Source organism: Schistocerca gregaria, chromosome 1, assembly GCF_023897955.1.
Source record: "Schistocerca gregaria isolate iqSchGreg1 chromosome 1, iqSchGreg1.2, whole genome shotgun sequence".
NCBI lineage: Eukaryota > Metazoa > Arthropoda > Insecta > Orthoptera > Acrididae > Schistocerca > Schistocerca gregaria.
In genome coordinates this window covers 891,353,979-891,379,334 of record NC_064920.1, presented here as the reverse complement: position 1 = coordinate 891,379,334, position 25,356 = coordinate 891,353,979, and the positions used below count along the sequence as shown (strand labels likewise).

General features: G+C 44.2%; 1 non-coding gene across 1 annotated transcript; it reads right to left on the bottom strand.

Annotated features, from left to right (window-relative positions):
- Positions 1 to 20,127: 20,127 nt before the first annotated feature.
- Positions 20,128 to 20,202, bottom strand: Trnat-ugu (transfer RNA threonine (anticodon UGU)). Its single transcript has one exon. It is a non-coding gene; the product is annotated as a tRNA-Thr (tRNA).
- Positions 20,203 to 25,356: the final 5,154 nt, after the last annotated feature.

Genomic DNA, 25,356 nt, shown 5'->3' with positions numbered 1-25,356 from the left:
TTAATATATGTAACATAACTCGTATCCGTCTGCCAAAGTTGTAATGCTGCGCCACAGGGGGCGCTCAGAACAGGGACTACAACCTCCCTCCTCCTCATATCACACTGAAGGTGTGTAAACGAAGGTTCATTCGCCGACTGCGGATTTAAGTGGGCATATAGCTTCATTCCAGCCAGATGTCGCAGTTACCGCTTACCATCAGTTGCCCGCAGTTATCATTGGACAGTATTGTCGCACAGACATCACACAGTGTCAAAAACACTGCCGAGCGTCGCCATGTGCGTTATTAACAGAGACTGAAACTTTGGTACTGTCACCGAGAGTAGAAGCAGGGTGGATCTACACTCCTGGAAATGGAAAAAAGAACACATTGACACCGTTGTGTCAGACCTACCATACTTGCTCCGGACACTGCGAGAGGGCTGTACAAGCAATCATCACACGCACGGCACAGCGGACACACCAGGAACCGCGGTGTTGGCCGTCGAATGGCGCTAGCTGCGCACCATTTGTGCACCGCCGCCGTCAGTGTCAGCCAGTTTGCCGTGGCGTACGGAGCTCCATCGCAGTCTTTAACACTGGTAGCATGCCGCGACGTCGTGGACGTGAACCGTATGTGCAGTTGACGGACTTTGAGCGAGGGCGTATAGTGGGCATGCGGGAGGCCGGGTGGACGTACTGCCGAATTGCTCAACACGTGGGGCGTGAGGTCTCCACAGTACATCGATGTTGTCGCCAGTGGTCGGCGGAAGGTGCACGTGCCCGTCGACCTGGGACCGGACCGCAGCGACGCACGGATGCACGCCAAGACCGTAGGATCCTACGCAGTGCCGTAGGGGACCGCACCGCCACTTCCCAGCAAATTAGGGACACTGTTGCTCCTGGGGTATCAGCGAGGACCATTCGCAACCGTCTCCATGAAGCTGGGCTACGGTCCCGCACACCGTTAGGCCGTCTTCCGCTCACGCCCCAACATCGTGCAGCCCGCCTCCAGTGGTGTTGCGAAAGGCGTGAATGGAGGGACGAATGGAGACGTGTCGTCTTCAGCGATGAGAGTCGCTTCTGCCTTGGTGCCAATGATGGTCGTATTCGTGTTTGGCGCCGTGCAGGTGAGCGCCACAATCAGGACTGCATACGACCGAGGCACACAGGGCCAACACCCGGCATCATGGTGTGGGGAGCGATCTCCTACACTGGCCGTACACCTCTGGTGATCGTCGAGGGGACACTGAATAGTGCACGGTACATCCAAACCGTCATCGAACCCATCGTTCTACCATTCCTAGACCGGCAAGGGAACTTGCTGTTCCAACAGGACAATGCACGTCCGCATGTATCCCGTGTCACCCAACGTGCTCTAGAAGGTGTAAGTCAACTACCCTGGCCAGCAAGATCTCCGAATCTGTCCCCCATTGAGCATGTTTGGGACTGGATGAAGCGTCGTCTCACGCGGCCTGCACGTCCAGCACGAACGCTGGTCCAACTGAGGCGCCAGGTGGAAATGGCATGGCAAGCCATTCCACAGGACTACATCCAGCATCTCTACGATCGTCTCCATGGGAGAATAGCAGCCTGCATTGCTGCGAAAGGTGGATATACACTGTACTAGTGCCGACATTGTGCATGCTGTGTTGCCTGTGTCTATGTGCCTGTGGTTCTCCTAGTGTGATCATGTGATGTATCTGACCCCAGGAATGTGTCAATAAAGTTTCCCCTTCCTGGGACAATGAATTCACGGTGTTCTTATTTCAATTTCCAGGAGTGTATGATTAGATTAGTTAGTCATCGTTCACTGAGTTAAGTTTAGACCACTCTTCAGAACTCTTACCTCAGGGGCATGTCTTAGTAGTGGGGCAACAAGGACACCACCCCACATTGCATTGTTGCCAAATTTATTCAAGAGGGAGGATCCAAGATGGCGGCGATAGATGTGGCAACGTCGCAATGACATCATGGTGGGAAGTTCAACTTTTGGTGGGTAAATAGGTCAATTGGTCCACCTCCACTAATCTAACCCCACGTCCTACAGAAGAGAATAATGGCTGGAACTTTTGGCTTCTTACAGCTGCTGGTCTGTAGATGTCCTAATGCCACAACAGCGGATGAGAGACAGCATCCCACTGGAGATGGATGGTCTGCTTCAACTTGTCTTTGAACACTTGTACACAAAGGACTTTGTATTACTTTTAGAACTTTCTGTAGGTGCCTTGCCCCCATTAAGCAGTCTGTAGAGGCTTCTATGCCCCAGCACAAAGGATGTCTTGTGAATGAATGGGAACCTTCTGGCATGGCTCTTACTGAATTTACCTGTCAAACTGCTGCTGTCCACCATTTTATTCTGGAGACGAGACTTTCAGCAGCAAAACTATTTTGTACAGATCGTCATATTGCACTGACAGTTAAACCGCGCAAAAGTGTTCTACAGATCGTCAAATATGGAAAGACACTTCCTCATTTACACTGCTCTGCTACTGTCTCAAGAAAGGCTTGAAAATTGCAGTGAGAAGCTGATCTCCAACCCGGTGCTATCACCACATACCATATCTGTCTAGTGAACACACAATTCACATCTTGTGCCATACAAAATCACCACTTCTGCATCCTGCATATAGCTATTGACCACCTGATGCTCATACATATACCACGAAGACAAAGAGTATAAGCACATACACCATAAATACTCCTAGCACCACTAGATATTTCCCACGAAGTCGGGCAGTCATCCACTGCAGCTGACAGTCACAAGTCATCGGCTGCAGGTGAGGTCACTCTCTGAACTGTTGTACAGAGGCCGGGTCGGTTCCCATCGACACAAAGGCGTTACTGTTTCTGATCCTGACCTGCTTGCTTTCTACACCCATCCTTAGACTCTGGGAATACAAGAACATATGTATTTTGATATGGTTTACCAGAATATCATACCATTTATGACATACTTCTCGATATCAAACACATAGCAATATCGCTTGCATAGCAGGATCACTTTCACAATATAATTCTGAAGTTATAGACTGGAAATTATTCCTTCAGAAACACAAAACTTTAGCGAGGTGCAGCGAGGTGGAACGTGCTGTAAAACACAGAGAATGAGGAACTTATCTCGTCTGCGAAGACCTTTACATAAAAACTCGAAAAAAGTAGAGGAAACTGATAATTCTGCTCGTGAATACCAATTCTGGTGATATAACAGATTCCAAATCATCCTTATAACTTACAAAGTCAACTAAGATGTTTCTCATGTTTAGAGAACCAGCAAACGTGTCTTCCACCCATCTGTCACCTTTTAGACGCACACAACACACACCACAATCGATGTTCTCTCAACCAAATAAAGACGGGAAATGTGCAGAAGTAGTCAACAATTTACATGGACGGGAATACATTGCTCTAGTGCAAACTCACGTCCATATTGAATCTTCTCAAGTTTCCACATAGAACACATGCAATCACAAAGGCTGTCCAACACATACTGAGTATTAGTTCGCCATTCAGCCGTGTAGAGGGCGACATGGTTAGGTCAGCTATATTCCTGTAGCCCAACCAGCCTTTCCATTCAGAACGTGACTCGTTTCCGCCACAGGCCACAGCCACTGTGCGCCATGTATCCCCATACAGAATCGTCCTAGGAAACCGGCCACATATATTTGATCATTGTACTTACAATTAAATATTACGATTGCAGCCTCAATCGGATGACATTTGGCAATTAGCAAAGTATCAGCAACACCACCTCCTGACGACTGTGGCTCTGCAAATAGAAATATCTGTACCATTCATATGACACACACACACACACACACACACACACACACACACACACTTTATAAGCCTGATGCTCAAGGCGAACCTATCACGCATCCCCTACTACTAAGTATAATACTTCGCGAATAACTGAATGCTGGCTATGCGAAACAATACTCAGCGAAAATCAGCGATGGGTGGACATGTCTCATAAGTTTTTCTTGAGAGTGGTAACACTGCATCTTAGAAAGACAGGCGTAACCGTCTTACAAGCCGCCAGATGTTAAAAACACGATCGCAACGACCAAGTTACTTTCACAGGCGGTCTTGGTCCTGCAGGTGCTTTCAAGTATCACTAACGATATCCTTGTTCAAAAAACTATACAAGCCTTATGAATCGAGGTATGGCATTATCTTCGAATGAAGTGGTTTTTCCACACAAATACCGCAACACTGAATATAGACGCTGATCGCCGGAGTGTATATTAATAGACCAACGGTGCGATTACACATTGCCGATGATGTAAGTTCGTAATAAACCCAACGAATTTAGAAAGTGATTCAACTAAGGAACGTGGTATGAAGCCAGTATTTTCAACACACTAATGCCGCCACTAGATATTTCTCCAGTATTTGTAACGCATTCTGTGCTCGATGCCACATCAGAGGTTCTGCGTTATACCACAGGGTTACAGACAATGGCTGATTGAGAATGATCATATACAGCAGATGGTATGCTGATTGAGGTCATAAGAAATGTACACAGGCTTTTCAGATCTCTAGTGTTACGCTTTCCAGTAGAAATGCTGTTTGTGACTTGGAATCAAGTCTTTCCATTCAACCACATTTCTGCATTGGATCCCATGGAAAATTCTTTTGATGATTACAGCCACTATAGAATCGTATTTGAGGCACTCTCATATCTTGAAACGAGTTACCATTTTTGGAACTTGTCTGTTACAGTAAAATTCCGCTGTGGTTTTAGATAGTCCCTATGGATCTTGTAACTGGTCCTCAGACTCTGCCCTGCCATCTCTGCAGCTTTGCACATGTGACCGTTCCAGTTTAAGTCAGAGCTGAGCAGAAGTCGGAGAGTGTTATATCTACCACCTTCTGCAACCCTTGCAGAAACAAGGTACGTTGCGTTAGTGTGACAGGACCATGTTTCAGTGTAAATGGGAACATGTTGTAGCTTCACCAACCGTTTACGATGTGTAAGGTCAGCGCCAAACGAAGCCTGCTCCTGCAACATGAAGTAGTATAAAAGACAGTATGACTAGTTACAATGCTGCTTCTTCCCAGGAAAATTAGGAACACTCAACATCATATAGGTACTGAAGTCCGAAGGAGATCTACATCCCTCAGGGTCCATTCACCTCTATCATCCCAACATTCTGTCATCATTATTCTGTACCATTCAACAGAGAAAAATTACGAACTATAAAAGCTCCGCTAACTTCATCAGATAGAGAACTCGATAAGATTTTTATTGCATCTCTCTCTTCTGATACATTAAAACAAATATCATATGTGTGCTGACATCGAGCATATGCAGTGATCCTATTAAATACACAGGTTTTGATCCACTGCACAGGCCAGTGTAAAGTATCAATGCCATACACTTGGAGGAAGAGGACCATATCCCACAGACCATCAGTGTCAAGAGAGTCTCCCTGTGACCCTGTGTCATTGTGTGAAACATTATTTTTTCCACCATGACTTCGAGGTCTGTGTCTGATGTTAACACATTTTGATCCATTGCCTCTCACAGAAAACTAGATGTCACATGGTGTAAATCATGTTGCTGCTGCTGCTCCCACAATAAAAGACAATCACAATATAAGGAAACTGAAAGAGTTTTGTGGCCTTGTGGAGCATTTACAGACTGCTCTCCGAAGGTGATCGTCGGCCTCTACAAAATTGGATGGCGGAGTACAAAGCAGCAGTCATACACCGCTTGGAAGTGTTACAGTAAAAAAAAAAAAAAAAAAACAGTGTATCAAACTGCTTATGAAAGACCAACACAGGGATGCTCTCTTGTGATTGATACTCTTTAGGATATAGTCCTCCTGGAGTATGGGTGACAAATTTTTACACTGGTCTGTACATGTGACTTTGATCACTTACCACTTGATCCAGTGGAGCAATACCTGTATATTTAGTAGGATCGCCATGTATGCTCCATGTCAGAATGTAGGTAGCATTTGTTTTCGATAAATTGGAAGAAGGGGATATGATAATATCTTACTGAGCTCTCTACTGACTGATGTTAGTGGAGACATGATTCTAAATTGCAGACAGCATTTCTATCATAAAGCGTATCACTATAGATCTGAAAACCCAGTGTATTGGTCAAAAGATTTTGTACATTTGATAGTCGATATGGTCTTGCTCTAGTACAGGCAACAAAACTTTACACAGGTTCATGGAAGCGACTTCAATTACTGGTTGCCTGCTCCAGTGGATCAATACATATACATGTAATGAGATCACCACATAATGGTTGATACCAACATGCAGACAGTACTTGTTTCTCTATATATCATAAGAGAGATCTGATAAAATTTTATTAAGTTATCTATCAGGTGACATTAGCGAAGTTCTTATAATTTATAGTTTCATTGAGTTGTGTTTTAGAAAAGTAATGAAGAGAGAGACACTGCTGTCAGCGAAGAATTGGAGACCATTACACTGTCGTATCTCTAGCGGGGTGACCATAGGAATATGATAAAGGAGATTAGATCATGTACAGGAGGGATATTTACAGTCAGTCGTCTGATACTGATGAATTGTAGGTGCTATGCTTCTGAGTTTTTTTGTGCAGTCCATGTATACTCTGCATACTCATGAATTTTCTCCTGTACATTAGTATGTTATTTTTCTTGTTGTGATAGCTGTCGACCTTTCAGCCTTCTAAATAATGGAACAGTGCTGCAGGAATGCGATGAGATTTTGAGAGAATTAGCGGGGGTCTGTAACTTGGCTGGAGGGGAGGTGAACATCTCTTACTCATTGTAATCTGTTGGATTCAAATGCTGTGTATCATAGACTGGAATATGGCAGGTAAGTGATACTGTGATGACTAGGGGAGTTGATAGGAGTGCTCGTATACCAGTTCTTCTAACATGCATTGTACGAACTTACTGCTATTGGAAAATTAAGAGGTAATAGGATGGTTTCTACAGAGAGACAATCAGCAGCAGGAGATCTGTCTTTTGTTTTCTCGATAAGTAAGAGGCAAAATTCTTTAGTGAGTTTTATGTGCCCATATAGGGCTGTTGGGTGGAGCAACTATCCATTGCTAGACTAATAGCAAAAATATCCACTCCACATCTAGCAGTTATTGACAAAACTGAATGAAATTACTGTCAAGTGCTCAATCAATGACAACTCGAATTATTTAAATAAACAATATACTGCACTGTATACAAAATAATAAAGACTTAATCCATCAAATCTAGCAGCCCAGCGCAGACTGAGTCCTTTCCTTGGCAATTGCCAGGCGGTGGAGGGGTGTGGGGGAGGGAGAACAGTGTGCTCAGTTGTTGTTGTTGTTGTTGTTATGAAGTATGTCAGTTTATCTGAACCTCAAGGTGAATATACAAAACTTGATATTTCACCAATAAATTTGAATTTCCCACAATTTTTTTCCTGGGCCACCATCATAGACTACATCATGAGATGGGAGTAGAGTGGGCTGGGAGTTCTCCAAGGGGGCCCATGTGCTGCCTGGGAAAAACCCATAGCATCGTCAGGGAAGTGGGTAATTAATTGGTCAAATAAGTAATTTGCATAATTAATTTGATATAAAAAGTGTCCCAGAACTCACTTTGTCCCACTGCTCCCATATCCCCATGAAAAGGGACGAGAAAGTCCTCGGGCACTCGAACCGACGCTCGTTCCATGGCAGAGCGAGGCTGGAACTGCAGCAAGAGACTCGTGCTGTACAAAATGAGATCTTCAAAGAAGATGGGTCAGTATTAGCAAATTCACAGTAAGTTGAAGAAATTTTAAAGTTACATACATAAAAATTGAACTGAAAACTTCACATGCTTATTTTTGATGATAACGTCTTCTAAATTGGTTTGGAAGATTAAAATGAAAGTAGTCGGTAAAATTGGATGCTATTTTGGACTAATAAACTAGACACTTGCAATTTTGTTATGATTTTTGTTATCTGTTTACATTTAAGAGTAACAAAATAGGTTTAGTTTCAGGACGTACGTTTTCAACTGGCCATCATTTTGAAATACACTTCAGGAAATGTTATTTCTAAGGTTCCCACGAAAGAGCATTTAATTCTAATAATGTAAATACGAGCTGTGATCAAAAAGTGACAGGAATTATTTATTTTCGCTTGCTCTATACATATTTACTTCACCTTGTTGGTGCACGTGTTCCTGATGTATGGTTGCAGTTTGAGCGGTTTTGAAATACTAATTTACTGCTGACAATCGAAAAGTTTATACGTGTTCTGCAGATTTTTACTTTCGGAAAAAGACTGATCAAAAATTTTGCATTCAATTTTGTTTGAAAAAGAAATGGATTGCAGCACAGCATTCGAAATGCTGAGTGTGGCTTTTAGTGGGTTTCCTAAGAGTAAGACGGGGATTTACAAGGGTTTACGAGTGGTATGAACATTTAGAAGAGGGAATGAAGTCATTGAAGACAACGACCGTCCTGGTCGCCCTAGCACATCAGTTACTGACGACAATGACGATGAAGTATTGAAAATGGTTCTGGAAACTCACCGAATCACCATCAGAGAGATTAGTGGTGATGTCAGCATATTCGTGGGCTCTTGCCAAGCAATTTTGTTGCTGTTTTGGGAATGAAACGTATAACAGTAAAGTTTGTTCCGAAACTGTTGAATCTGGACCAAAAACCGCGTCTCGCAGGCATCGCTCAGGAATTGCTGAATGAAGTCGACGGAACTACTAAAGAACGTTGTAACAGGTGACGAAACATGGATAGACGTGTATAATGCGAAAGCAAGGACAAGTCGTCGCAATGGAAACTGCCTGATCAGCCAAGATCGAAAAAAATCGGCAAGCTCAATTATACATGAAGGTTCTTCCCTCTGTTTTCTTCGATTACAACGGGATAGTGCATCACGAGTTCCTGCCTTATGGTCGTAGGTCAAATCGTGCGTCGTTTGCGTGAAGCGGTCCGAAGAAAATGACCAGTATTGTGACAAAACCACTGGTGGAAATTTCGTCACGATAATGCTCCCATTCACACCTCAATGCTTGTTCGTGATTTTTTGACAAAAAACAAAACCGTTATGTTGTCTCAGCCATCGTGTTGGCCGGACGTGGCCTCCTGCGACTCCTTTCAATTCCCGAGGCTGAAGAGAACCATGGAAGGACGTCGTTTTGTCACCTGTGGTGGTGGTGGTGGTTAGTGTTTAACGTCCCGTCGACAACGAGGTCATTAGAGACGGAGTTAGGGTAGGGTTAGGGAAGGATTGGGAAGGAAATCGGCCGTGCTCTTTCAAAGGAACCATCCCGGCATTTGCCTGAAACGATTTAGGGAAATCACGGAAAACCTAAATCAGGATGGCTGGAGACGGGATTGAACCGTCGTCCTCCCGAATGCGAGTCCAGTGTGCTAACCACTGCGCCACTTCGCTCGGTTTTTCACCTGTGATAAAAACAGAAGCACTTAAGGAGCTGAACACCATAATGAAAAATCAGCTCGAGAAGTGCTTCCAAGAGTGAAAAAAGCGCTGGCGAAAGTGTATGACATCTAAGGGAGGTTATTTCGTAGGGGACGAAGTTGATGTTGATGAATAAATAGAGATTCTTTAAGAAAAACAAAAATTCCCGTTACTTTTTGATCACACCTCGTATGTTCAACTTTAATTGCATATCTGTACCCCACCCTCAATCGTGTGAACCGCTTAGCTCAAAAAAAAAAAAAAAAAGTTCAAATGTGTGTGAAATCTTATGGGACTTAACTGCTAAGGTCATCAGTCCCTAAGCTTACACACTACTTAACCTAAATTATCCTAAGGACAAACACACACAACCATGCCCGAGGTAGGACTCGAACCTCCGCCGGGACCAGCCGGAACCGCTTAGCTGCGCAGTTTGCGCAGAGATATTTCGGTTGCCATTTTGTGCTCGATTCGCTCATCACTTTAGGACCAAAAAATTATTTAGACAGTATTTGGGATATGTACTTTTGTTTGTTGACAAAGATTTGTATGAAAAAATAATTTTTCGCAGAAACAGAGCATAAAAAACAAAGCTCCACGACTGGAAAATCTCCTTATCAAGTTCTTAACTTTAGCTGACGTTTTTGGACTCGGCTGTTAGTTGATAGATGCATATTATTAACCGCAGGCGGCATGAATATTTGCTTCGGGTTCTTTGCGGCTCTCGGACCGCAATTTGAAGACGGACCAGGTCACAGAAAATGACGGCGGCCGGTAGGGCAGTTTGCTGCCACAATGCCCCTCCGTACTGCATTCTGTGTCGCCATTGGCAGAGCATGACACGGCTGTCGGTTGTTAATAGAGTTGCGCTCAATCAAAACTACAGTAAATGATGTAGTAAATGGTGGGATTACTGGTATAATTGGTAGCATTGAAGGGGAAAAAACATAAATGAATATGTGAGAGAGAAAATTGGAGTGGACGATCTCTATTCGTTTGTTTGTTTGTTTTGCACATAATTAGAACGCAAATCGTTCAGCGTTATAATCAACAGTGTATTTTGTATCCTTACAGCATATAAACTCTATTTTAATGGCAACTAAAATTAGTTGATCATGTAACATCTGCGATCTTATGTAACCAGATGAATTAGTTTTGACCCAAGTAGAGTTTACATGCGCAGACATAAAATATTCAGTACAATTATTGCTGTTATTTTGTACTCAAAAGAACGTTCTTCATCGTGATTAAAGGCAAGAATTTCCTGTTAGTATTGATAGTTGCAGAAGTTGTTTACGAATAGCATAAACGTGTTTTATATAAGCTCGACGAAGTATTTATATGCTGTTTTGAATTTTTAAAATTTTTCCTTTTTTTTAAAAGGAAATTGCGTTTTATAGCTCTGGATCGTAAGTCCGTAGGTTTTTTTCTATTTTTACTACAATGTCTCGCTCTGTTTCACATTACAAATCAACAATTTTCAAATAAAACCTGCATTAAACACGGGTTGTTTCGAGTTTGATATTAAATAACAAACAAGAGGATAACTATGTAGTCGGCCGAAGTGGCCGTGTGGTTCTAGGCGCTGCAGTCTAGAACCGCGAGACCGCCACGGTCGTAGGTTGGAATCCTGCCTCGGGCATATATGTGTGTGATGTCCTTATGTTCGTTAGGTTGAATTAGTTCTAAGTTCTAGGGGACTAATGACTTCAGAAGTTGTGTCCCATTGTGCTCAGAGCCATTTGAACCATTTGATAACTATGTAGAACAACAATGTAGTGTACTCGTATGTTACACAGCAAATTATATATCCTCACTCAGTTTCTGCACAATTCGCCAATTTCAGTTTCTAGGGGAGTATATTAAGGCACTGATTGTGTACGTAAATAAAACGATCGAAATGAGGTAACGCCTGACGTACCGGTTAATCATGTGTAGACGAATTGCTTGTGAAGTGGCAATACTGTCTTAAAAGTTGGTTACGCGGCGTTGTATCAAAAAGTTGAGTGCAGATGTGTGTTTGTGCTTCAGTTGTCGAGAAGCTCGAGTTATTGACTTGTTACAGAAACGGGCCAGTTTGCATTACAACAGCAAATTGGTATTGTGGAGTATTACATAAAGATGGGCTCCGTCAAGAGGTGTAGAGAAACGTTTCAGGTGAAGTATCTTGGTAGGAAACTCCCCACGACCAGCACTATTCAAGATCTGTAAGTGATATGGAGGGCTGTAGGATCCATCGAGAATGTGCAGAGCAACAGGCGGCTGACAATGAGCGCCCCTGATGCTATACACAGACTTCGCATGAACATCAGGAGAAATCCCCGCAGGCCTGTAAGGAGGTTATCGCAGCAGGTTGGTGTATCTCGTACAATGTGTTATTTTCTACTAAAACATATCAAATTAAAAGCCTGTCATATGAGTGCCGTGAAAGAGTTGAAATCTGAGGACCGGGAAAAACGAGTTCGTTATTGTAACTGGCTGTTAACTTCAACTGCTAACTGTTACTTCGACCCCTTGCTTAACTTCTTGTCAGATGAGTCCTGGTTTCATTTGTCAGGTTATGTAGACTAGCAGAATTTAAGATACTGGTCGCAGGACAACCCGCATGTTCTGCACGAAGAACCTTTCCTCTTAGAGAAGATAGGTGTTTGGTGTACAGCTGTCTGGCACGCGCATTACTGACCCTATATTTTTCTGTTAAACCTTAAACAGTCCCCAGTATCTAAAGATCTTTGACTCTTTCTATGCAAAATTGACTGATGTAGAGAAACTGTGCCGGCCAGTGTAGCCGAGCGGTTCTAGGCGCTTCAGTCTGGACCTGCGCGACCGCTACGGTCGCAGGTTGGAATCCTGCCTCGGGCATGGATGTGTGTGATGTCCTTATGTTAGTTAGGTTTAATTAGTTCTAAGTTCTAGGGGACTGATGACCTCAGATGTTAAGTCCCATAGTGCTCAGAGCCATTTGAACCATTTCAAAGAAACTGTGTGCAGTATTCCAACAACATGGAGCAATTGCTCACACATCCAACCAAAGTATGGCCCACATCACCTACATGTTCCCTGAAGACAGACTTGTCATTAGAACCCTCTGGCCCCTAATGTCCCTGGACTTAAGATCGTGTAATTTTTATTTATAGCGTACATCAAAAAGTAAAGTGCATGCTGATAATCCTCGCAACAATCGACTATCTTAAAAGGAACATTATTAGAGAAATTATAAGATTCTCACAGTTTTCTGCTATTTAAATAATTCATCTTTGTTGTAGTGGGACAAAGATAATGTATCGCATTGCATGAGAAGTAAATAAGATCCTTGACTCTGTGTTTAATTTTGTCTGTGGTTGACTTGCTAGTAAGTCAGTTGTGCAGAGCTGGGGCATTCTTGTTTGAGGCTTAGTAGCGAACGGTTGAGTTTTTCAGAGAATGAAATCTGTTTTTTGTGAATCTCCGGAAAGCTGCCTGGAGTACTTTATTATGGAGATGAAAACTCATCAGTAATACTTTCCTGTTCTTTATAATGATGCTGAAGATTTTGGAGGGATTTCAAAGGTAACAAGGCATGCGCAAGAATGAAATGTTTGTTTGTCAGAACTATTAATTGCAGGAAACTTTTGCCTCAGATACGTAATAACTTCCACGATTAGTGTAAACTTGATCTCTTTTCGACTATGTCACAAATAACTCAATTGTTTGAAATGTTTGTCTTTTTTGTTTTAAATGAGAGGATTTAGCAGTTGTTAGAGTCTTCTTATGTTCTACAGACCCTTTTGCCAGTAATCAGAGTTGAATTTCTCAAGAACTATTTTCTTTAAAATACACTACTGGCCATTAAAATTGCTACACCACGAAGATGAGGTGCTACAGACGCGAAATTTAACCGACGGGAAGAAGATGCCGTGATATGCAAATGATTAGCTTTTCAGAGCATTCACACAAGGTTGGCGCCGGTGGCGACAACTACAACGTGCTGACATGAGGAACGTTTCCAACCGATTTCTCATACACAAACAGCAGTTGACTGGCGTTGCCTGGTGAAACGTTATTGAGATGTCTCGTGTAAGGAGGAGAAATGCATACCATCACGTTTCCGACTTTGATAAAGGCCCGATCGTAGCCTATTGCGATTGCGCGTTATCGTATCGCGACATTGCTGCTCGCGTTGGTCGAGGTCTAATGACTGTTAGCAGAATATGGAATCGGTGGATCGGTGGATCCAAACGGCCTCGTATCACTAGCAGTCGAAATGACAGGCATCTTATCCGCATGGCTGTAACGGATAGCGCAGCCACGTCTCGATCCCTGAGTCAACAGATGGGGACGTTTGCAAGACAAGAACCGTCTGTACCAACAATTCGACCACGTTTGCAGCATCATGGACAACCAACTCGGAGCCTATGGCTGCGGGTACCCATGACGCTGCATCACAGACAGAATCGCCCGCGATGGTGTACTCAACGACGAACCTGGGTGCACGAATGGAAAAAACGTCATTTTTTTCAGATGAGTCCAGGTTCTGTTGACACCAACATGATGGTCGCATCCGTGTTTGGCGACATCGCGGTGAACGTAACATGGGAAGTATATATTCGTCATCGCCATACTGGCGTATCACCCGGCGTAATGGTATGGGGTACATTTGGTTACACGTCTCGATCACCTCTTGTTCGCATTGACGGCACTTTGAACAGTGGACGCTACATTTCAGATGTGTTACGACCCGTGGCTCTACCCTTCATTCGATCCCTGCGAAACCGTTCATTTCAGCAGGATAATGCACGACCGCATGTTGCAGGTCCTGCACGGGCCTTTCTGGATACAGAAAATGTTCGACTGCTGCCATGGCCAGCAATTTCTCCAGATCTCTCACTAATTGAAAACATCTGGTCAATGGTGGCCGAGCAACTGGCTCGTCACAATACGCCAGTCACTACTCGTGAGCCGCCCGTGTGGCCGAGCGGTTCTAGGCGCTTCAGTCTAGAACCGCGCGTCCGCTACGGCCGAAGGTTCGAATCCTGCCTCGGGCATGGATGTGTGTGATGTCCTTAGGTTAGTTAGGTTTAAGTAGTTCTAAGTTCTAAGGGACTGATGATCTCAGCAGTTAAGTCCCATAGTGGTCAGAGCGATTTGAACCATTTTTTAACTACTCTTGATGAACTGCGGTATTGTGCTGAAGGTGCGTGGGCGGCTGTACCTGTACGCGCCATCCGAGCTCTGTTTGACTCAAGGCTCAGGCGTATCAAGGCCGTAATCACAACCAGAGGTGGTTGTTCTGGGTACTGATTTCTCAGAATCTATGCACCCAAATTTCGTGAAAATGTAATCACATGTCAGTTCTAGTACAATATATTTGTGGAATGTATACCCGTTTATCATCTGCATTTGTTCTTGGTGTAGCAATTTTAATGGCCAGTAGTGTATAACCTACATCCATGGTCTATAATAAAGTTCTGAGTATTTTGTCGTTCGTGCATCGCACCTTACGCCTCACGAAGCCTCAGATTGTGTGTGAGAAGCAAAAAGAAAAAAAGTAGTAGTGAGTAACTTATTTTTGTATAGCTGCTGCTGATTTGTATTTACTTTCGAGTACGTCAGTACAAAACCAGCATCCTGACCAAGAGGTAAATCACTTTTATTTCAGGACATATATCACACATCTGAACTTGCGTTCATGGGCAAACAGTGTGTAGTCGGGATTTTCAGGTGTCGTGCTAGCAAGCAGGTTAATTACCATTCCGTCCGCAACTCGTGGTCATGCGCTAGCGTTCTCGCTTCCCAAGCCCGCGTTCCCGGGTTCGATTCCCGGCGGGGTCAGGGATTTTCTCTGCCTCGTGATGACTGGATGTTGTGTGATGTCCTTAGGTTAGTTAGGTTTAAGTGGTTCTAAGTTCTAGGGCACTGATGACCATAGATGTTAAGTCCCATAGTGCTCAGAGCCATTTTTTTTGTTAATTACCAGTGAACATTATTGATAATTACAAAGAGTTAATTTCTTCCACGTAGAACAATAATTTATTTTTGTGGATATTCCAAGTCAAAAATTGCGCTTCATGCCACGCAACGTTCATAAGGTACTTCGTTAGTGAGTTTTGGTTATGTAGAGTGAACATCAATAAAGCCGAAAACTGCAGGGACGGGTTTCTGACTTGAAATGGAGGAAAAAAAGGTCCTATGAAGGTGTGTCTGGAAATACGTAGTTGCCAGAGTAGAGGGCGCAGACGAATGACAGTTCCTCTGAACACGTGCCGAGTGATCCTTGTGCGCTGTTGGCTGTGTGATTGACGCAACGTACTGTAAGCAGCAGCAAGGTCCGGTATTCATGTCGGGAACCAGCCGAGATGGTGCTTGTGTACGACTAAGCAGATGGAAACGGTCGAAGAAAGTTGTTCGAAAAAAAGCACCCTCACAGATGCCAACCACATCACATTACATTTCAATCCCTTTTTGGGCGTATGTGTGATCTAGGGTTCTTTCAGACAGAGGAATGTGAAGGGAGGCGGTGCACTGTGCGCATACCAGATTTACAAGATCGGGTTCTACAGGATATCGAGACAAATCTTAGTTCTAGCTCTAGGCAAGTGGCCACCAACGTGTCGTAAGCCAAAGTACGATTATGCTTGACAACCGCTACTATCCCTATCATGTGCAATCCCATGCACACCACTTTGAACATCTGTTGTGACGTTGATGCGATGCAACTGTAGCCGGTTCTGTGGCCGAGTGGTTCCAGGGGCTTCAGGCCGGAACCGCGCTGCTGCTACGGTCACAGGTTCGAATCCTGCCTCGGGCATGGATGTGTCTGATGTCCTTAGGTTAGTTGGGTTTAAGTAGTTCTAAGTCTAGGGGACTGATCACCTCAGATGTTAAGTCCCATAGTGCTTAGAGCCATTTGAACCATTTTTGACTGTGGATGAGGCGATGGTATCCTTCGGAGGGCGTTGCAGCTTCACTGCGTATATGCCGAAGAGACATGCGAAATACGGCATATAAGCAATGTGACTGAGTGATGCAAGAGTTGGCTATGTTTATAACACATACATCTACTGTGGAAGAGGGGATGACTGTTCGACTTTATCAGACGATTATAAGGATGAAAACTCAATCTGTTATGGGAGTGGTGAAACCACTAGAACGAACTCATAGAAACGTCTCGGTAGAAATGGTTTGAATCCATAAAACTCGTTCAAGAACTTCTTAAGAAGTGACTGACATTCGTGGACACTGTGAAGAAAAATAAGCCTGAAAACCCCAATAACTGCCTTCCTCAAAGGGGAAGACTGGAGAAGGCTGATGTTTACGGCTTCACGGAAGAAGAGTCACTTCTCTTTCACGTTCCGAAAAGTGATGTCCTTAGGTTAGTTAGGTTTAAGTAGTTCTAAGTCTAGGAGGCTGATGACCTCAGATGTAAAGTCTCATAGTGCTTGAAGCCACTTGAATTTGAATTTGATGGAACTCTGTACTGTGTTCCGGAACGTCAATTTCCGGATGTCGACAGAACATATTTTCCTCCAATTCCACTCAGGAATAATTTAACCCTGCAGGTTGTTGATTTTATTGATGTTCACCCTGTATAGCGTTCATTAAGCACACAGTTTATTTATGTCGAGCGAGGTGCCGCAGGGGTTATCACACCGGAGTCGCATTCGGGAGGACGACGGTTGAAATCCGCGTCCGGCCGTCCTGATTTAGGTTTTCCGGGATTTTCCCAAATCGCTTCAGATAAATGCCGGGATGGTTCTAGACACTTCAGTCTGGAACCGCGAGATCGCTGCGGTCGCAGGTTCGGATCCTGCCTCGGGCATGGATGTGTGTTGTCCTTAGGTTAGTTAGGTTTAAGAAGTTCTAAGTTCTAGGGGACTGATGGCCTCAGATGTTAAGTCGCATAGTGCTCAGAGCCATTTGAACCGGTATCTGAGGTCATCAGTCCCATAGAACTTAGGACTACTTAAACGTAACTAAGCTAAGGGCATCACACATACGCACGCCCGAGACAGAATTCGAACCTGCGATCGCAGCAGTCACCCGGTTCCGGACTGAAGCGCCTAGAACCGGTCGGCCACCGTGGCCGGCGGTATGGTTCCTTTGAAAGGAATCGGTAATCCGGTGGCACCACCTACCTCGTTGTTTGATCCCCTGCCTCAAATTAAATTATTTTGACATTTAATTGGATTGTTTTCTTTATTTCATATTTCCTGTTGTTTAAAGTTTTACTACACGACGCTGTTCACACACGCATCACAGGACCAACCAACAGCCAGTTGCGGTCAGCAAACGAATGCTGTAGCTAAGGTTCACGTTACATGAGGAGAAATCCATGTATTCGTCTTTCTCACATACCGACAATTTTTTTAATAGAAAAATTGGCAACATCGTACCTGCAGAGGTCTAGTGTGTTGCTGGTAGCGTCATCACACGAACTCAGAGGTGCCTGGATGCTCGTGGCCACTACTACCTGCATCTCTTATAAACAGGTAAATACATTTTTTTTTTGAACGTTACTGTTATCTGTTCTTTTTTAGTTAGTTCATTGTTACTTGAATCTCTGGCGTGAGGCGTACCTGTTTTTTTGTGGGGCGCCCTGTAATAAAACTACCGTCTTCGCTTACTTACGGTAGTCTACGGTAGCCTACGGTAGTTTCGCAAGTGAGGCAGCGCCTGTGGACGCTGCGCGGACTCCGCAGGTCCGCGGAGTGGAGCGGCCGCGGCCTTGGCTGGTGCGGCGCGCCCGCATGAGCGCGCTCTGCCGGAGCGTGGCACAGCTATCGATTGTAGGCGGGCGGCGCCGCGCGCGGGGACGCCGGACCAGCGGCGGCGGCGGCGGCGGCGGCGGCGGCGGCGGCGGCGGAGGCGGCACGCGGCCGGCCTCCTGCTCTGGTGGGACCGCGGCGTGGCCAGCCAGCAACACTACCGAGGGGGGGGGTCTCACACGTGGGTCACCGATCTTGATCAAGTCTTGTTAGAGCATTCCATATTGAAATAAGAAGACAAGTGCTTCGACCTTTTGCTAGACGAACCTAAGTTTTGAAAAAAAAATCAAGGTCAGAGCTGATGGCGGGAAATCCTATTTTCAGACATATTACATCGAAAGAGCGTCAAAAAACAAACATTTTCGATTAACGTAATATACGCAGTGAAATTCAGATGATATGGTATTGCTGAGTGAAACTGAAGAAGAACTGAAAGACATGTACAGATCACTCAGGCATAGTGCCAGCAAAATCGGGCTTTTGATTAACCAAGAGAAAACCGAATATATGGAAATAGGTCGAGTCATAAACCCAAATCCTTACTTTGAAATTGATCAACATTCTAAACTCAGAAAAGTTCTCCAGTTTAAATACCTTGCTTCACGTTTCAACAGTAAAAATATCATAACAATGGATATAAATGAAAGAATAACCTCAGGGTCAAGATGTCTGTACTCACTAAGCAACCCACTCAAAAGTAAAGCTTTGTCAATCACCACAAAGATGAAGATATACAACACTTTTATCTGCCCTATAGTACTATACGGTTCAGAAATATGGACGCTTACAAAGAATGAAAGAGAAAAACTGAATGTATTCGAATGAAAAGTAATGAGAAAACTCTGGGAACCTGTGTTAGAGAATGGCGCATGGAGAATTCGAAAGAACAATGACATTTATCAGTTAATGAAGGAACCCACTATCATCCAGAAATTTAAAAGTAGAAGACTGCAGTGGGGCCAGAATGTAAAACAACAGGATCACCAAGAAAGCATTTGAAGGAACTCTCCAGGCAACAAGACCATTGGGCTGACCTCGTACAAGCTGGAAAGATGACATAGAGAAGGTCATCGCAGCATTAGGAATTTCCGCAGGGTGGAGAGAGGCTGCGAGAGATAGAAGGCGGTGGAAACAGATCGTTAATGCAGCGCGTGGTCTACAGGGCCTGCGATCGCTGAGAAGATAGATAGAATATGAAAATAAAACTCCGCCTGAAAAGGCCATGAAGGCCCAACGGTAAAGACCGACCGCCGTGTCATCATCATGTCATAGGCGTCATTGGTTGCCGATATGGAGGGGCATGAGGTCAGCAAAAAAAATGGCTCTGAGCACTATGGGACTCAACTGCTGTGGTCATTAGTCCCCTAGAACTTAGAACTACTTAAACCTACACCCATCCATGCCCGAGGCAGGATTCGAACCTGCGACCGTAGCAGTCGCACGGTTCCGGACTGAGGTCAGCACACCGCTCTCCCTGCCGTCTGTCAGTTTACGGGACCGGAGCCGCTATATCTCAATCAACTCAATCAAGTAGCTCCTCAGTTTTCTCCACAAGGGCTGTGCAACCCGATTGTCAACAGCGCTCGGTAGACCGGATGGACAACCATCCAGATTCCAGCCCACCCCGACAGGGCTGAACTTCGGTGATCTGACGGGAACCGGCGTTACCATTGGCTCAACTCGTTCAAATGGCACTGAGCACTATGGGACTTAACATCTGGGGTTATCAGTCCCCTAGAACTTAGAAATAATTACACCTAACTAACCGCCGGCCGGAATTACTAACGTTTTTGTGTTTTCACGCTGTAATGTGCGTAATTGTCATTCTCCGTCGGTCGATGGTGGAGCGGTCCCTAGGTGATCGTTTACGAGCCCTCGATCTTCTGCAAATGACACAATATGTTAATGAAATTAGAATTATATTAAATACCTTCAGCTGCTGACGGGCTTTGATATATATCAACGGGGACAGGTGAAAATGTGTGCCCCGACCGGGACTCGAAGCCGGGATCTCCTGCTTACATGGCAGACGCTCTGTCCATCTGAGCCATCGAGGGCACAGAGGATGGCGCGACTGCAGGGACTATCTCGCGCACGCCTCCCGCGAGACCCACATTCTCACCTTGTAAGTCGACACTCTACATTCGTAGTGTCCCACCCCAACACACTCATTACTCGTGGAAGACATTCTCACCAAGTCCCGTAAGATTTTGGGGAATATGTGTGCATCCGCACAGAAGAAGGTCATGGCCGGTGCTGCCAGAACTATATACTTATATGGATATGGTGTCTGTTCTTTCGGACATGCCCGAAAGAACAGATACCATATCAATACAAGCCAAATGTTATTGTATATTCGTCGTCACTTATCGCCCATGTGGCACAGACACTCTCCATTCCGCCATCCATGGCCCACCGCATGCTAGCGGCGTTGTGTTGGTACGTTTTCCACGGCTTGCTGTTCATTATACTATACGAGTCCCCCACTTTCCCGTGGTGCAGGGGCAGTTTACGCCTGTATCATGTCCCGGCAGAGAGACAGCCCTTTCGTCAGCTCTCAGATGATGCTGTGGCGCCGTCGTCCGACGTGCACCAATGCTGTCCCTCAGCCCCTATCCTACCTTCAGCCATTCGGCCACCCTTCTTTTGCTTCCTCTATTTTTTCCTCGAACTGAGTTATGTCCGTACTGTGCTACAGCCAACGCGCTTGACGTCCACAGAAGCGACTTATCGCTTTCTCCAACACAACAGGACACCGAACGTCGTTGAGGGGAAGCATCGCAACGTCGATTGGCGTGCCGTATAGAGATTGGCGTGTTCTGCTTGTCTTGCCACTGACGTCCAGCGCGCATGGTACCTTACCGTCAATGGGAAGCAAGTACGCCGGTCATGCCTTCACAGGATTCATCTTGCAGAGACGCCATTGTGTGTCGCCTGTGATGTTCTGGACATGGACGGGCATCGCCTGATGTGTGGGTGAGTGATAGGTGTCTGTGTCTGGGTGCTTCAGATGCTGACCTTAATTACCCGTAGGACTCCTCATCAGATCCCTCCTCATCTGCTCCTCTTTCCGCACGCGGGATACTTCCATGAAGTGGATTTGTGTACACACAGTTCACTACTTGTTAGCTGACAGAGAGGAAAACATCCTCGATTTTTGTCACTTCCTAAAGGAACGACATTGTGCATTTGTCTACGGCCCCAAATACAGAAATTTTTCTCTCATTTTCTTAGTAGTGCTTTTCTTAACCCACGCCGGGGTTGGGGTGTTGCCGCAGTAAGAAGTTGATCTGCGATTTCTTCACCCGTAGTACCGATTATTCTGTGACGACTGGAACGTTCTTCTCCGAGAAACTATGGATCGGATGGTACCATGGAATGAGAAGAATTACCCGCCTTCACCCGATGTCCGTTTTCTCCTACAGTTGGTGCTCTAACACACACTCACTCACTCACTCACACACACACACACACACACACACACACACACACACACAAAACCTTGTCTAGGTGGTGTGCTTTATATCTGTATTCCTCTTTCCCTACGGTTTCCTTGGTTCCTGGGAGAGCGACGGGACATGGTTGAAAAAAAAAAAGTCAAGGCATTATCATGATGAAAATAAATGTCAGTACGTTACATATACTTATTTGAATCTTAGTCACACCTCCCGATGTTTAACTTAAAAAAAAAAAAAACAAAAAAAACGAAAGTAAGGTATTTCTGTTATCGAAATACTATCGTATACCCCGAAAAAATATCGAACGAAGAAAAAGTCGCTACCAAGAATCGAATATGAACCAGCAGTTTGGTAGTTTAATACCTTGACCGCTCAACTGTCGACCACGGTCTGCTAGACACGTAGAATGACGGGTGTCCAAGAAACAGCATGAAGATACAAATTGTTAATAACTCTAACATTATTAACTTCGAATCCCATATTATATTAATAAAAATGTTCGTTTTTAGGCGATCATTTGATGTATAGCCCTGAAAATACGATTTTCCGTCATCAATTTGACCTCGAATTTTTTCAAAATTGGGAAGTATCTGGCAAAACGTCGAAGCACGTGTCATTTTATTTTCAACTAGCTTAGCGCCCGCTGCTTCACTCACATAAACTGTATGGCATGCAGAGAATTTTGTTGTTTTTATGTAATCGAATTTTTATGTTGCATACAAATTGCAACACCTTCTAAACTTTTCACACTAATTAAGGCTATATAAGCATGGTCGTTTCCGAATGTATTTCTGACCAAACACCGATTTTCGTAGTTGGAGTCCAAAGTTTTTGTTAATCATGCCTTTTGCATTCTTGTGGAGATACTTTCATAGCAACTTTCATTCCCTAACCAGTATATCTTCATATCTAACACAGAAGTGAAATACCAGTTTCTTTTTATATTTAGCTTTAATTTAATGTAACGAAATATTTTCTTAAAATTTTTCATCCCCTATTACACTTCATTAGGGACTGAATTTCCGGAAACATTGCAACACGTATACATGGTAGTCCATTGATAGTGACCGGGCCAAATATCTCACGAAATAAGCATCAAACGAAAAAACTACAAAGAACGAAACTCGTCTAGCTTGAAGGGGGAAACCAGATGGCGCTATGGTTGGCCCGCTAGGAAAAAGTGGTCCAACGTAACTATCCCGCGAACGGTCCGGACGCTTGGATGGTGTCGTCCAAGATACCGAGCAGCATACATAGCACACGCCTGTTGGGCCTTATGATCACAATAGCCATACATCAACGACCTTTTCCGCAGTTAGTAAATGGTCCATTTTAACATGGGTAATTTATCACGAAGCAGATACCGTCGGCACTGGCCGAATGTTACGTGATACGACGTTTGTGACTATTACAGTGCTAACTATCGCAAAGCGAAAAAAGTGGTCCAACTAAAACATTCATATTTCTTTACGTAGTACGCGAATATGTAATAAAAATGAGGGTTCCCATTTACAAAAAAACCGCAGTTGATATCCCTTTGACCTATGGCAGCGCCATCTAGCGGGCTAACCATAGCGCCATCTGGTTTCCCTCTTCAAGCTAGACAACTTTCGTTCTTTGTAGGTTTTTCATTTGACGCTTATTTCGTGATGTATTTGGCCCGGTCACGATCAATGGACCATCCAGTATTTTTTATTTCTGACCGAGAAGTCAACTACTCGTGGTCTCAGATGTAGGCTTTAAAACTTTTAGCAATTCCTTCGTAATTAATTATTTTCAAAAAATCTTTTACCCATCATTTTACCACCTTAGTAGTTGAATTTTCAAAAATTCTGAAACACGTATTTTTAATTTTCTGACTGAGGAACCAAATACCAGTTTTCGTAGTTCTATCTTCAAAATTACCTTAAGCCTTTCATCCCCTATTTCACCCCCTTCGGACAATCCCTTCTTAAACGATGCCTACGGTATAAGATCCACACCTTATCCAACTTGAAGTTTCTATCCGTAGTGGTTAGGGCTTGGCGATGAGGAGTCAAGGGATCAGTCTGACCCTATTTCACCTCCCTAGGAGCCGAATTTCCAAGAACAGCGAAACACGTATTTTTTATCTCTAACCGAAAATCCAAACACCAATTTTCAAAGACTTAGCTTTAAAAATGCTTACGCAATGAAATATTTTCATAAAACGTGTTTCACCCTCTGTTTCACCACATTAAGGGTTGAATTTCCAAAAACAATGACATGCTTCTGTTTTATTTCTAATAGAGAAGCTAAATACAAATTTTCATAGATTTAGCTTCTAACGTGCTTGCACAACGTGCTTGCACAATGAAATATTTCCATAAAAATTATCATCCCCGATTCCACCACTTAGGGGTTGAGTTTCCAAAAACAGTGAGACATGTATTTTTTATTTCTAACTGAGAAGCCAAATTTAAATGTTCATAGATTTAGTCTTAAAAATGTTTTCACAATAAAATATTTTCACAAAATATGTCATCCCCTATTTCTTCTCCTCTGGGGCTCAATTTCCAAAAGCACTGAAACACGTATTTTTAACCGAGAAGTCAAATACCAGCGTACAGAGATGAAGCTTTAAAAAGAATGATATATTTTCAGAAAAACTTTAACCTACTATTTCACCTCCACAGGGTTAAATTTCCAAAAATACTGAAAGATGTATTTCTTTATTTCTGGCCGAGAAACCAAATATCAATTTTTGTAGATCTAGCTTCAAAATTCCCTTAATAGCGACATTTTTCGAAAAAACCCTTCATCCCCTATTTCACTCCCATAGGGTTGGTATTTTGAAAAATCCATTCCTAATCGACACCTACAGTATCAGATCCAGAGATTCTCCAAATTTCAAGTGTCTATCCTTACCGGTTTGGGCTGGGCGATGATGAGTCAGTCAGGACAATGTCTTCTATATATAGAGATGAACAAAATCGGTGACCCCGATGTCAGAACCCCCCCCCCCCCCCCCAATTGTAAGTGAGGTACCTGCAGATTTGTAGCGGTAGCTATTATATAGAATGAGATTTTCACTCTGCAGCGGAGTGTGCGCTGATATGAAACTTCCTGGCAGATTAAAACTACGTGCCCGACCGAGACTCGAACTCGGGACCTTTGCCTTTCGCGGGCAAGTGCTCTACCATCTGAGCTACCGAAGCACGACTCATGCCCGGTACTCACAGCTTTACTTCTGCCAGTACCTCGTGTCCTACCTTCCAAACTTCACAGAAGCTCTCCTGCGAAACTTGCAGAACTAGCACTCCTGGAAGAAAGGATATTGCGGAGACATGGCTTAGCCACAGCCTGGGGGATGTTTCCAGAATGAGATTTTCACTCTGCAGCGGAGTGTGCGCTGATATGAAACTTCCTGGCAGATTAAAACTGTGTGCCCGACCGAGACTCGAACTCGGGACCTTAGCCTTTCGCGGGCAAGTGCTCTACCATCTGAGCTACCGAAGCACGACTCACGCCCGGTACTCACAGCTGTACTTCTACCAGTACCTCGTCTCCTACCTTCCAAACTTCACAGAAGCTCTCCTGCGAAACTTGCAGAACTAGCACTCCTGGAAGGAAGGATATTGCGGAGACATGGCTTAGCCACAGCCTGGGGGATGTTTCCAGAATGAGATTTTCACTCTGCAGCGGAGTGTGCGCTGATATGAAACTTCCTGGCAGATTAAAACTGTGTGCCCGACCGAGAGGTAGGAGCCGAGGTACTGGTAGAAGTAAAGCTGTG